The 6,603-nt window shown below is 31.7% G+C and overlaps 1 long non-coding RNA gene across 1 annotated transcript; it reads right to left on the reverse strand.

The window, feature by feature from the left end:
• Positions 1-3,164: 3,164 nt before the first annotated feature.
• Positions 3,165-4,708, reverse strand: LOC110902753. The gene is made up of 2 exons (XR_002571395.1): positions 4,292-4,708; positions 3,165-3,670 (listed from the first exon to the last, which is right to left on the reverse strand). It is a non-coding gene; the product is annotated as an uncharacterized LOC110902753 (long non-coding RNA).
• Between the last annotated feature and the right edge of the window lie 1,895 nt (positions 4,709-6,603).

Genomic DNA, 6,603 nt, shown 5'->3' on the forward strand with positions numbered 1-6,603 from the left:
TTAAAATAAAGTATTCGTCTTTTCAGTTACTGTTTGTAATTATTGTTTTTGACAAGCTTCATCTCTGAAGTCTCTAACACGTCCCATCTTTCAAGTTTGGCGTTTTAGATTCTAATATAATAAATTTTCACTATCTTCAGTTTTTCTGATTTGAATTTACTGTTTCTAGTTACATTTTCAAGTTTGTTTTTTATTTTTTATTTTTATTTTTTTTCTTTTGGGTTTTTTATAATACTTTTTCAAACTAATTTTATTATAGTTTGGGAGTTTTTGGGGTGTTTAACGGGATGATATCGTTTAAACAAGCATTTTGGCTGTTTTGGCGTTTTTATTATGTATGGCGTTTTTATTATACAACAATCAACTGAAAAGGAAAATAAAAAAAGAATACATAAAAAAAGTTTTTTTATAATACTTGTCCAAGTTTGATAAACGCCAAAAGGTGTAAGACATTTGCTTTTTTGGCATTTTTATTAGATATGACGTTGTTTATTAAATAACAATCAATTGAAAAAGAAATTTAAACAAAATAAATATTGATCTTCAAATCTTCACTGTCACCAGTCTCTTTCTTCTTTTGAAGCATCTTCACTGGCTGTTTCGACTTTCGTATGAAATCAGCCTCTTTTTCTATAATTTTTATCCATCTCATGCAGCAAAATGTTATTGAGTTTACACCCTTTTCAACCCTAATGTTATCTTTTTTGGCGTTTTACCGAGAAAAAGAACGCCACAAAATAAACCATCTTGAAACTATAAATTTGATCATGCTAAAATCAATAAAGTGTTGCTGTATGGTGTTGGATAACATTGTTAATCCTCAGTTAAGAAAGTTAACTGACAATGTTGTCCACACCATACAGCTACACTTTATTGACAGCAATCTATTTGATGTTTGGGTTTTCTGGCGTTTATCATTCGAATGGTACATATTAAATATGACGTTTGGGGTTTTTGTTTGTATTTTTTTAATTGAAGGTCTGAGTTGTTGTATATATAGGATTTTTTTGGCGGTTTTTTTAGGCGGGATTTTACTATAATTAAGTTTGGCGTTTTATATCTAATGGCGTTTTTAGCAGAATGCTGTGTGATTTTTGTTTTGGCTTTTTATTTTCATGAGATGGCGTTTTGTTTGGAGTAGTCAAAAGACGTTTTTACCCTTAATGAAGCGCGTCCACGTAATAAAATTGATGTTATTTACGAAAATGCCACCGGGCCAATCTAGTCCATAGATTGTTTTGATCGGAAGATCAATAAGCATTCTCACCGTTCTCACACTTTCTACCGTTTTATCTAAATCCCGACTCATATATACTATATGCTAAAAGTATATAACGTACATAAATAAATGTTCCTTTCTCAATCTTCCTATGAATTTACAAGATTATTGGTTTTTTAGAGTATATAACATATGCATAAAGTATATAACATGTATAATATCAGAATGCTTAAAGTTTATAACATGTATAAATCAGATGATGGTTTCGTAGTAACTCGAAATTTGACATTTGACCTCAACTATCAATATGAACATTTTAAGAAACTATGCATATGATCACAACTATTTAGTCACCCGTCACGCCTTTAGCCTTTGGGTTGGACAAGCGTTTGGTTTAGCGTTAACTATCAAATCAGTCTTTTCATTCATCTTCTTTCGTCCATTTCCTCTATCATTTACAATTCACATCAAGAAAGTATAAGCCATCGGGTGATCTAATGGAGGCGTGCAGGTAGCAACCGGTGTTGATATACCGCCTAAATCCTCAATAAAGCCGCAATGCTTGTGGAGAATAAAATGCAGAATAAGTTTATTTAGATGATTTAAGTAACAAGGACAATAATTCTGATTAGATTGATCATTAGAGAGAGAGATACGTGTAGAAGATGAAGATAATGAAGATCTGTTAGATGACTTTTAGGCAATTGACTAGAAATATTAAGTTTAGATAACATTTAAAAAGTAACTTTGTGAACTAAAATCAAGTTTGTATAGCTTGAGGTGATGCCTCCATTCGAATTTCCAGAAGAAAAGGTGGCTAGGTAATCTATATTTTTAAAGAAATTAAGTTTGTAGATTTACTACGGGTCAAGAATATATCAAAACAAATGGTGTAATTGTATCTTTTAATTACCCTCCACATTAAGCTCTTAATTTTGATTCTAGTTCCTTGCTTGTTACAATACAAGATTATTTTTTCTTAAATGCCATTTTTCCTTTAAGAAAATCTACATTTGTCTAGTTTTTTATGTTTATTTTTATTTTAAACTAGACTAAATTGCGCAAATCAACCTTTATGCTATACCTAAACAGCACTTCATACCTTTCACTATGAAATCGGCAAAACGCAACCTTTATGTTCATGTTTTGCTACAAGTATAACCTTTAACACAAACCACGTTTGCTTTCTTGGTTAAGTCACCTCATATGCAAAACATGTGAGGGTATTTTTGTCTTTTTAAATTCTTATTTAAATGTATATTTTTATTTAAAAAAAACCATAAACACCCACCATGAACCACCATCTTCATCTCCTTTAACCATCGAATTCTCCATCAACCGTCAGAGAGACGTCCTCCTGCGGACGATGAGGATGCAGCTTGGGGGGGGGGGGGGGACATGGAAGGAGGACCGGCGCCGATAGGGGATGGTCTAAAGCCGATCCCCATACCGAGCAGCCTAAGAAGTAAAGTCTATGAAAAGAATACCTCGTAACTACATATATTTCTTCATCGTTACAATCTTTGTTCTTGCAATGAACAGCTGTTTTAGCTTCTAAATCACATGGTACATCTTTCTCACAAATAATAAACTTTGTATCTGCCGAGTAGCAAAGCTTGTTATTATTTATAACCTTGATTCTACCAAAAATCGGGTTTAACCGACTTAATAGATTCGTGACGAAAAAAAAACATATTAGACGAAGCGTCAAAACACATTTGAGATCACATAACAAGGTTTATGGTCTCCTAAATAACACCAAAGCTTGCCTTTAAATTTAAAGAGGAACAAATAATGGTACTTAAGTAATGCTACTTAATTAATTAATACAGGGTCGGCCCGTTAGGCTTACCAATCTAGGCACGGGCCTAGGGCCACCAAAAATCAAGGGCCTCCAATTTTTAGTAAAGCTTTATATATTGTATATGTATCAGGCTCAAATAAAAAACAAAACTAAACCATGTTTTTTTAATAAAGTTTCACAGATAAAAATTGTTTAGGAAAAAATGCCCGCATTCAAGACCCAGTTTCGAAATTAAACCACATACATAACTGCAGTCTGTAGCAACCATCTACCACTCGTCCTCATCCGAATTCTGTGAAGCAGCATCAAAATCTCTAAAATTGAGCTGCAGTCATCGCTCCTACCTCCTATCGCAACATGCTCTTTCGATTTTCTAGGTTATCGGCTATCACTAACAGTAATCGCTCATGGCGTCGGGTCTGTCGGGATTGGAGGAGAATTTATGGGCAAAATTAGGGCTAGTTACTAAATGTAGGTTAACTTTAGCAGCTAATTTTTCTATTAATCTTCATATGTTATGCAAAAGGGCCTCCACTTTGTAGTCCGCTTAGGGTCTACAAAAACGTTGGAACGGCCCTGAATTAATATAAAAACACCATATCAAGTTACCGCTACCGATGAACTTTCAAATCCACCATCTGCAATTTCTATCAAAACCAAAACCAAAATCAATACAAAAAGAGTAAACTGTCAAAATTGTCCCTGGGGTTTGGTTACTTTTACAATTTTAGTCCAAAACTCAAATTTTTTGAATCTGGGTCCCTATGGTTTCAATTTTGTTGCCATTTTTATCCAAAAGCAAAATCTGGTCAGATTTTTCAGTTAACATCCAACTTTTTTATCCTTTTCCTCTCTTTTAATGAAGGGTAAAATGATCAGATTTTTTAACTTGTTATAATAAAACATTAAAAGACCATTTTGCCCTTCATTAAAAGGGAGAAAAGAAAAAGATAAAAAAGCTATATGTTAACACCAAATTTTGATTTTCGATGAAAATAACAACAAAATTGAAACCACATGTACCCATATTCAAAAGGTTTGAGTTTTGGATTAAAATGACAAAAGTAACCAAACCTCAAAGACCATTTTAACAGTTTACTCATAAAAAATTTATAATCTATACTTCAACCTTATCCTTGTTGGTCTATTCAAACAATTATATTCATACACAATTTCATTTTGATATTAAAATATGAGCAAAATAAGAATAAGCAATTATTAAGCAAATAAAAGTTTAAAGATATTGAAATAAATGTTAGAAAATGTACCGGGACAGTAGTAAAAGTAGAGACAAAAATTAAAATGATAGTCCAAATTGGTTGCGCTACCAAAAGAATCATCCACGTCTGCAAACCTACAAGTCACATAAAAAAGATTTGACTTTTATAGAAAAGTCAACCCTCAACCACATGAAGCTACTAATTCCTTTCCATATATAGTAGTTCGCATAAAACACTTCCAATGTGGCTGCAACTGGTGCACCGAAACAAATGGATCCAAGCACAATAGTAGTCTTTTAAACTGTTCACGAAGTCGAAAACTGGCATATTAAGGGGGCCGATTGAGTTCAACATTCTTTAAGCATACATCACTAATAATTCTTGAAATCTGCAGAGAAAACATAAGATTTAAGACTTAAATATTATAATTAAAGTATTATAATCTAAAGAAATAAAGTGTGTGTATGTATGTATAATTAGAAAAGGAATACATCACTAATGAATGGAGTTTCCATGATAAATCAACCATCTTTTGAAACACAAGGTGTTGTGCCTTGTGAGAAAAACGTGATCTGCACCAAATAGCTTACAACATAAATAATATATATGCCTAAAAGAATGGGGAAAATAAAATTAACTCACCTGGTCAGTTCAAGGCCGAAATACTTATGTAATTGTTTTAAAACGGTAAATCACACACTCTCTAATTTTACCACTAAACTATATTTTTTTGTCTGCCACGGGGTTGAACCATCACCACTTGAAAGTTAAAGCTTAATCCAACACATTGGTATCACCGGGCCAAAGTCCGTTTGATGTTGGTAAATCAATCCTTGTAGTGTTGACTGTTTTGGAAATGAAGTGTCAAAGTTAGGCATGAAAGAAAAACCCAAATCCGTCAAGAAAATTTGAAACCCGAAATATTAGGGACGAACATTCGAGTATTGGACAAAGTACGCAATTAATACAAAAGTTGTGGGTATGAGTATGATATCATACGATAAACGACCTAATTACCCGACATACACAATACCGTTTTTACTTGAACCATACACAAATTTTCTTTTATTTTTAATTTTAATACCATTAGGTAGTAGAGTAATCCACTAATCCATTAGTTTTTGGTTGTTGCATTTCTAATTTCAATTAGGTAACAGAGTAAAAAAAAAAAATAAATTAATAAGGATGTTATTAGGAACCCAATGAATATTTTTTTTAACTAACGAGTGCATCGAAAGCTAATGGGCATTAAGTAATTTGTTGCCTAAGAACATCCGTAGTGGGGCGGTATGTCGCGTAAAACAAGGCTATGGCGTCCCATAGTGCCCGGCCACACCATTACGGCCGTCGCTATGGGTGAGAAAATTTCAATCCTCGTGAAATACATAACGGCGTGACTCATTCTTCCGAACTAACACACATATATATATATACATACATATGTATGTATAATTAAAGGGGTTATATAACCCTCTTACCACTATACACTCTTATGATATAAAGCCCCCCTCTTCCACTTTTCGCATAACGCCTACACAAAGGGCTTTATGACTACATGCGGCCTAACAAATATCAACTCGGATATGAAATACAATTTTATAAGTATACTAGATTAGAACCCTGTGTATTACACGGGTTGAATAAATATAATTTTATATACTAAGTAATAAAATAGATATATCTTTTAAAAACTCGTGTATTGCACGATTTGAATAAACACATGTCTTACACGAATAACGTAGTCCGTTAGAACATTTAGTCATCAACATGAGTTTTCTAATAAAAGGAACTTTGAGGTACTATTTACTCATTGTAACATCTCACTTTATTTTTTATTAGGTTAGAGAGTTGTATATTACATGGTTTATAACATTTTCCTTTGTTTTTTTTATTTATTATTAGGTTAGAAACTTACGTATTACCTGATGTTGGATAATCAGCAGAAAAAAAAAGAAAAGAAATATTTTAGTAAAAAATATTAAATATACAAGAGATAAGCTGGATATTATAATTTAATATTATTATTTCATTGGAGTGTAAAACGGGATAATGGGATCCTTTATTAGAAATAGGATTCTAAATATACCATGCATAAAAAATATATATGTTCTACATGTATTGAATAAATCCTTTTAACGGAACAGCTAATTAAAATAAATATTTTTATTTTAATATGTAATTATCAGTTATCCGTGTTTATATCATCAAAATCTAAAAACAATTAAAACTACCAATTAAATAAAATCTTTATCTTTATAAATATTTAAAACGCTAATATATTTTTTTAGATTTTAATAATTAATATATGATTATAATAATTAATATATTATTATCAGTTATCTTTGTCTTTATCATTAAAA

The sequence above is a fragment of the Helianthus annuus genome, chromosome 13, assembly GCF_002127325.2.
Source record: "Helianthus annuus cultivar XRQ/B chromosome 13, HanXRQr2.0-SUNRISE, whole genome shotgun sequence".
NCBI classification, from domain to species: domain Eukaryota; kingdom Viridiplantae; phylum Streptophyta; class Magnoliopsida; order Asterales; family Asteraceae; genus Helianthus; species Helianthus annuus.